This window comes from Elephas maximus, chromosome 2, assembly GCF_024166365.1.
Source record: "Elephas maximus indicus isolate mEleMax1 chromosome 2, mEleMax1 primary haplotype, whole genome shotgun sequence".
NCBI lineage: Eukaryota > Metazoa > Chordata > Mammalia > Proboscidea > Elephantidae > Elephas > Elephas maximus.
Genome location: NC_064820.1, coordinates 21,148,116 through 21,156,841, shown reverse-complemented (window position 1 = coordinate 21,156,841; position 8,726 = coordinate 21,148,116). Strand labels below are relative to the sequence as shown.

General features: G+C 42.3%; 1 pseudogene; it reads left to right on the top strand.

Annotated features, from left to right (window-relative positions):
- The first annotated feature begins 1,998 nt into the window (after window positions 1-1,998).
- LOC126062100 (transcription initiation factor TFIID subunit 11-like) lies at window positions 1,999-7,582 on the top strand (annotated as a pseudogene).
- The last annotated feature ends 1,144 nt before the right edge of the window (window positions 7,583-8,726 follow it).

Below are 8,726 nucleotides of genomic sequence, written 5' to 3'. Positions count from 1 at the left end.
AATGAACAGATCTGTCTTGGAAGAAGTACAACCAGAATGGTCCTTGGAAGCAAGGATGGCAAGACTGCATCTCACATAGTTTGGACGTTGTTGTCAGGAGGGATCAGTCCGTGGAGAAGGACTTCATGCTTAGTAAAGTAGAGGGTCAGTGAAAAAAAGGAAGACCCTAAACAAGATGGATTCACATAGTGGCTGCAGCAATGCACTCAAGCATAGCAACAATTGTGAGGATGGCACAGGACTGGGCAGCGTTTTGTTCTGTTGCGCATAGGGTCGCTATGAGTCGGAACCAACTCAAAGACACCTAACAACATCAACAATGTTCAATCTGTATGCTGATCCAAGATGAGAGTATACGAAGAAGAACGGGGCACCAGGATTGGAGGAGGACTCGTTAACAACCTGTGATATGCAGATGACACAACTTTGCTTGCTAAAAGTGAAGAGGACTTGAGTACTCATGAAGATCAAAGACCACAGCCTTCAGTATGGGTTACACCTCAACATAAAGAAAAGAAAAATCCTCAAAACTGGACCAGTAAGTAACATCATGATAAATGGAGAAAAGTTTGAAGTTGTTAAGGATTTCGTTTTACTTGGATCCACAATCAACACCCATGGAAACAGCAGTATTGACTTATTACATTGGGGAAATTTGCTGTAAAAGACCTTACTAAAGTGCTGAAAGGCCTAAGATGTCACTTTGAGGACTAAGGTGCACCCTACCAATCTATAGTATTTTCATTCGCCTCATATGCATGCAAAAGTTGGACAATGAATAAGTAAGACTGAAGAAGAGTTGATGCCTGTCCATTATGGTGTCAGGGAAGAATATTGAACATACTGTAGACTGCCAGAAGAAGGAACAAACCTGTCCTGGAGGAAGTACAGCCAGAATGTTCCTATTTTGGACATTTTATCATGAGGGACCTGTCCCTGGAGAAGGACATCATGCTTGGTAAAGTAGAGGGTCAGCGAAAAAGAGAAAGACTCTCAAGATATGAGTTGACACAGAGTCTGCAACAACGAGCTCAAGTCTAACAAGGATCATGAGAATGGTGTAGGACTGGGCAGTGTTTCATTCTGTTGTGCATGGGGTCCCTATGAGTCAGAACTGACACAACAAGCAGATCACCAGTTCTTTTCTCTCATGGAGCCACTGGTGGGTTAAAACCTCCATTAGCAGGTGGGTGCTTAATCATTGTACTAGGAGGGTTCCTTATGGTATGTATATGTATGTACTACTTGATTCTGTCAAGTCTGCTAAAAGTTGAAATGTTGGAAACTAAATATTAATGATCTAAGGGACTCAGAAAAATATTTAAAAGAAGGCTTCCAGCTGGCACAGTGCTGTAGTAGGTTGAATGTTGTTGTTAGGTCCTGTCTAGTCAGTTCTGACTCATTGCAACCTACATACAATAGAACAAAACACTGCCTGGTCCCTGCACCATATTCACAATTATTGCTATGTCTGAGCCCATCGTTGCAGCCACTGTGTCAATCCATCTCATTGAGGATCTTCCTCTTCTTCACTGACCCTTTACTTTACTAAGCATTATGTCCTTCTCCAGAGATTGGTCCCTCCAGTGGGTTAAATGGTGGCCCCCAAAGAGATATGACCATGCCCTAATCCTCAAACCTGTGGATTTCACTTCAATTGGAGAAAATGTGGATGTAATGAAGCTAAGAATCTTGAGATGGAAAAATGACCCTGAATTATCTAAACCCTTTGTCATCAAATCTATTCCCAACTCATAGTGACCCTATAGGACAGAGGAGAACTGCCCCATAGAGTTTCTGAGGAGCGATTGGAGAATTTGAACTGCCAACCTTTTTTGTTAGCGGCCATAGCTCTTAACCACTTCACCACCAGGGCTCCTGAATTGATTGGGGGGCCCTAAATCTAATGACGAGTGTCCTTATATGAGAAAGGTAGAGGAAGATTTGAGATAGATAGAAGAGGAGAAATCTCAGACACACAGAGGAGGTGATGTAAAGATGGACACAAAGATTGGAGTGATGCAGCTACAAGCCAAGGAATCCAAGGAATGTCAGCAGCCACGAGAAGTTTGGAGAGGCAAGGAAGAATTTTCCCCTAGACTATCCAGAGGGAGTGCAGCCCTCCAGATATTTTGATTTTGAATTTGTGGCCTCCAGAACTGTGAGAGGATAGGTTGCTATTGTTTTAAGCCACCAAGTTTGTGATAATTTGTTATAGCACCCAAGAAAAAGAATGCGAGTGCCAAAGAGGAAAAACCGAATGGTGCCATGAAGGTTGTTGCCCAGAGTTATGAAGAATATGATGATTATGATATGCAAGAGATTCAAATAAGTATCAGTTTAGTAAGTTACAGTTGAATGAATTTTTTGACCTTAGGAAAGATACATTCTGAACAAAGATACGCCTTAGATGTTTGTTGCTGTTAGGTGCTCTTGCGTCGATTCTGACTCATGGCGACTCTATGTGCAACAGAACAAAACACTGCCTGGTCCTACCCCAGCCTCACAACTGTTGCTATGCTTAAGCCCATTGTTTCAGCCACTGTGTCGTTGCACCTCCTTGAGGGTCTTCCTCTTTTTCACTGAACTTCTATTTTACCAAGCATCGGTCCTCTAGGGACTGATCCTTCCTGATAACATGTCCAAAATATGTGAGACATAGTCTCTATCCTTGCTTCTATGCCTTAGATAAAAACTACTGAAGTAGTCAATTTGTTGCATGGCCTAATGCCCGGCACTTGGTTGGTCTTCTAGCCCCTTGCTGTTGAATGTGTGTGGTCTGCTGAACAGCAGCATCGGCCTCACCTGGGAGCTTGCTGGAAACAAGGATGCTTAGGCTCCACCCCAGACCTTCTGGATCAGAAAAGGAATTTTAACAAAATTCCCAGGTGATTTATGTGGATATTAAAGTTTGATAAACATTATTTGTTCTCCAATCTGAATGATAAGCAAACCTGTGTGTTACATTACATTGATGGGTTGTGACAGTAGCTGGATAAGTAATAATTATGACTTTTCATAATTGGGATCTGTCACATTGTTGATATCTGGTAGCCACAGAATAAATATTATTTTTATAGTATAATTTAGAAGTACTTTTGAAAGTACATAATTTAAGTGGAATTGATATTACATAATAAGTAGACCATGTGAGCTAACGAAGGTCATTAATGAGTTAACATCTATATCTAAAACCTAGAGCACAGAAAGAAAAACAATAGGAAAAATAAAACTTTTGTTTCAAAATTAAGTTCTGGATCTTATAAGAAAAAAACTGATGTTAATAGCAAAGGAGCTGAATTTTAAGATAGAAAGGTGCATTCTTAACTCCTAAAGACACTTTTGAGCATATGCCAGTATAATTATCCATACACTTAAATGTCAAAAGATTAGCCTTTTAGCCCCTACAGCAGTGGTAATCTCATTATCAAGAGCTGTTTATGATACGTTTGGCAGTACTACATCAATTCCAAGTCTAGCCCTTCTGCACCCCTTCTGGATGATGCCGTATGTTCTAGTAAAGTTCACGTGTTCTTCAGCCCTTTTTTTTTTTTTTTTTCTTAAGTCTATTTAAATAATCTCTAAAAAGTACTAATCCGCCCTAGGCTTAAAGTGTCAAGAGAAATCCTACAGAAATAAAAACAAAAACACAGAAAGATGAACATACATGGGTGTTTATTGCAGAATTACTCTCAATGATAAAAACTCCAGAAATAATGAATGTCATCACTAGGAGAGTAACTGGATAATTTATGATACATCCACATTATTGAATAATATGACTACTTTGACTTCACGTAAAGTAAATTGCTTGATTTGTAATGATTTCCATGAGGTATACATGAAAGAAAAAAGTAACATGAAGAAAATCGTGCATATATGATCATTTTGAAAATCAAAGATTGAAGATGACAAAGATTTCATTCTACTTGAATTCACAATCGATACACATGGAAGCAGCAGACAAGGAATCAGAAAATGTGTTGCACCGGACAAGTCTGCTGCAAAAGGCCTCTTTCAAGAATTAAAAAGCAAAGATGTCACTTTGATGGCAAAGGTGAGCCTGACCTAAGCCATGGTCTTTTCATTCGCTTCATATGCATTCAAAAGCTAGACAATGGATGAGTGTCATGGATTGAATTATGTCCCCCCAAAAAATGTGTGTATCAATTTGGCTGGGCCATGATTCCCGGTACTGTGTGGTTTTCCTATATATCCTAAATCTTGCCTCTATGATGTTAATGAGGGAGGATGGGCAGCAATTGTGTTAGTAAAGCAGGACTCAATCTACAGCATTGGATTGTGTCTTGAGGCCGTCTCTTGATATATAAAAGAGAGACTCAAGCAGACAGACAGAGGGGACCCCTACCACCAAGAAAGCAGTGCCAGGAGCAGGGCAAGTCCTTTGGACCCTGAATCCCTGTGCAGAGAAACTCCTAATCTGTGGGAAGATTGATGAGAAGGCCAACAGAGAGAAAAAAGCCTTCCCCTGGAGCTGAAGCCCTGAATTTGGACTTTTAGCTTACTTTACTGTGAAGGCATAAACTTCTCTTTGTTAAAGCCATCCACTTGTGGTATTTCTGTTATAGCAGCACTAGATGACTAAGGCAATGAGGAAGACTGAAGAAGAACTAATGTACTTGAATTATGGTGTTGACACAGAATATTCAATATACCATGGACTGACAAGAAATACAGCCAGAAAGCTCTTTAAAGAGAGGATGGTAAGACTTTGTCTTGCTTACTTGGGACATGTTGTCAGGAGGGACCAATCCAAGGAGAAAGACATTATTCTTGGTGTCTCGGTTATCTAATGCTGCTTTAACAGAAATACCACAAATGGGTGGCTTTAACCAACAGAAATTTATCTTCTCACAGTTTAGGAGGCTACAAATCAGAATTCAGGGCGCCAGCTCTAGGGGAAGGCTTTGTTTCTCTTTCAGCTCTGGAGGAAGGTCCCTGTCTCTTTTTGAGCTTCTGCTCCTGGGTAGTCTTCATGTGGCTTGGCATATCTCCTCCCCCATCTCTGATCTGCATGGTTGTTTCTTGTCTTTTATATCCCAAAAGATATTCACTCAAGATACATCTAATGCTCCCTCAGCAACTTAACAAAGACAATCCCTTCCCAAATGGGATTATAGCCACAGAAATAGAGGTTGGAATTTACAACACATATTTTTGTGGGACATAATGCAACTTATAACACATGGTAAAGGAGAGAATCATCGAAAAAGAGGAAGACCCTCAAAGACTTGGATTGACACAGTGGCTGCAACAGCTGGGCTTACACATAGCTACTATTGTGAAGATGCGCAGGACTGAGCAACTTTTCCTTCTGTTATACATAAGGTTTCTATAAGTAGGAACCCACTAGAGAGTACCTAACAACAACAACAGTCCCACTCTCCAGGCCAGCACCTCCTCAGGGCACCTGATAAAGGACTTACTATTTCATCAGTTGGAGTTTTGCCCAGACGTTTAAGTTTTCTCAAATGCAACCTTATAACGACGTCTCATTGTTTCAGTCTCATCAAATGTAAGCTTTCAAGATCTCTGTGGTAGGCAGAACTCTAAAATGAATTCCAAGATACCCACTCCTGTTATTTGCATAATCCCCTGCAACCCCCCAACCCTGTGCATATTCCTCTCCTTTTGAGTGCAGAGAGAACCTGTGAATACAAAACCTACAACTCCCATGACTGTATCACCCCCATGATTAGATTATTACTCTGTTGACTTTGAGCCAATCAAAATGGAAAAAGGTCACATGTGTTTGATGTGATGACATGAGATCTTAAAAAGGACGGGCACCTTCTTGAAGTCAGAGACATTCCAAGCATGAGAGAGTTTCCACATGAAGGAGCATTCCATTGCTGCCTTTGAACATCAAGGACCTGAACCAGCCTCTTGGGGCTGAGAGCAATCCCCAACCATATCCAGCAAGGCCAAAGGACATACTATTCTCCTGGCTCTTGTTTCTTGGTGGTACGAGGCCCCCACTACTCTCTACTTACTTCCCTCTTTTATGTCTCAAAAGAGATTGACTCAAGATACATCCAACACTAATGATGCCTCAATAACTTAACAACCTTTTCCCAAATGGGATTATAACCACAGACATAGAGGTTGGAATTTACAACACATATTTCTATTTGGCATAATGCAACTCATAACAATTGGATAAAGTAGAGAGTCATCGAAAAAGAGGAAGACCCTCAAAGATATGGATTGATGCAGTGGCTGCAACAATTGGGCTCAAACATACCCACAATTGTGAGGGTGGCACAGGACTGAGCAACCTTTCCTTCTGTTATCCATAGGGTCATTATGAGAACAACTCACTGGAGGGCAGCTCCAACAACAGCAGCCCCCCTCCTAAGCCCAGTACTTCCTCAGGGCACCTGATAAAGGACTTACTATTTTATCAGGTAGGATTTTGCTCAGTCATTCATGTGTTCTAAAATGCAACTTTATAACAATGTTTTATTTTTAATATAAATGTTTCAATCTCATCAAATGTAAGCTTTCAAGATCTCTGAGGTAGGCCGAGCTCTAAAATGAATGCCAAGACATCCCATCACTGATATGCAAAATCCTCAGTTTCTTCCCCCACCCCTTGTGTATATTCCCCCCTCCCCTTGAGTGCAAAGAGAACCTATGAATGTAAAACCTACAACTCCCATAAGCATATCACTCCCATGATTAGACCATTACCCTGTTGACTTTTCACCAATCAAAAGTGAAAAACCACGGGTCAGACATGACCACATGAGTCTTTAAAAGGGACTAGTGTCTTCCTGAAGTCAGAAAGATGCCAAGGCCAAGAGACATTCCATGTCAAGGAGATCTCCACTGCTGCCCTTGAACACCAAGGACCTGAACCAGCTTCTTGGAGCTGAGAGCAACCCCCAACCAACATCCAGCAAGGCCACAGGCATTCAACATATTATGGCCTGAGCTCCTGCATCTGACAGCTTCGCATCTCCTCTGGCCTCATCTTCTCACCAACATGGAGTGGCCCACGAACAAAGGCAGATGGACAGGGGTGGGGGGGGGGTGGCAGCCTGCTGCTCCCTTGGGCCCCTGGGAACTCAAGATGGACAGAATTCTGGGGAAAGGAAGCCACTGTGGAGGAAGGCATGTTCAAGAGTTAGGATGTCTTTGGTTTAACAGCAAGTGGAAAGAAGACTCATCTCCACCTACTCCTGCAGCCAAAACACGGGAAAGACATACCAGAAAGAAGAAAGCAGATGAAACCGAGCTTCAGAAGACGCACATCCTGGTTTCTTCTTTTTCTGAGGAGCATCTGAAGCGCTATGAAATGTATCGGCGGGCAGCATTCCCGAAGGCGGCCATGACAGAGCTGATCCAGTCCATCGCTGGCACCTTGGTGTCTCCAAATGTTGTTGTTGTTGTTGTGGGTGGTATTTCCAGGATCCTAGTCAGGGAGGTGGTAGAAGAAGCGCTGGATGTGTGTGAGAAGTGGGGCAAAATGCCACCCTTGCAGCCCAAGTATCTGATGGAGGCCTTTGGCAGGCCCAAGTCCAAGTGGCAAATCTTCAACTGGGAGTACCAAAAATGACCCTTCCTCTGGGGCAAAGCCTGTTATTGGTGGAGTGGATTCTGACTGCTGGTGACATTTTGTAAACAGATGCCCGGTCCTGCATCCTAATCATGATCACCACCAAGGCCATCTATGTGGCTACTGTGCCAATCCATCTCACCAAGGGCATCCCTCTCCTTGATGGCCCTCTACTTTACCAACCAGCGTGTCCTCCTGTAAGGGTTAATGATGAGTCCAAAGCAAGCAAGTAAGATAACGTTCTCAGGCCATAGCCTGGAAAGTCCTACTGCTGAAGGGAGCACTGGTTCCAGACTTACAATCACTTGAGACTCTCTGCACTGGTGCTTCAGTATCTCAGTGGACCAAGGGTTTCATCATCATTTTAGCATCTTCCTCAAAACTCTGATATTTGTCACTCCAAAATGGCGGCAGGCAGCCTATTTCTTATGTGCCTTGACTAAAGATTGGACTCTCTTAGGGCAATTGGAGACATAATTGTTTGCTGCTTGGAGGGAGAAAGGCGCATGGCCTGGAGCATCTAGTGGACAGGGAAGCTGCTTCCAGAGGGAGAAAACGCTTCCAAGAGAGCTCCAACGGTTTCCCCTGCAAGCCTGAAGCTGCTATGACTTAGATTGTTTCTTATATCAGGTCTGAAGAAGATGAATCAACCAGAAACTTGTCACTTGTGATCCTCTACCATGAAGGACCACAATGTTGATAGAAATATTGTAAACTTTTTTAAATCTTATTGTGGTAAAATAGATATAACAAAAAATGTCCCATTTCAACCATGTTTGAGCGTACAGTGGAGGGGCATTGCGTGGATTCTCCATGCTGTACAGCCATCACCACCAGCTATTTCCAGAAGTTTTTCATCACTCCCAACAGAAACTCTGTGGTCCTTCAGCAACAATGCCCACTCCCTTCTTCTCCTAGCCCCTGGTCGCCACTAATAAACTATGGTCTCTAGGAATTGGCCTATGTTAGGTATTTCATGTAAGTGAGATCATACAACACTTGTCCTTTTGTGTCTAGTTTACTTCACATAGCATAGTATTTTCAAGTCTGTCCTTGTAAACATGAAGATTTTCCTGTGGATTTTGGTGAGGGATTATTATACTGTTTTTTAAATGAGGGGGAAGAAAAAAGACAATCATATATT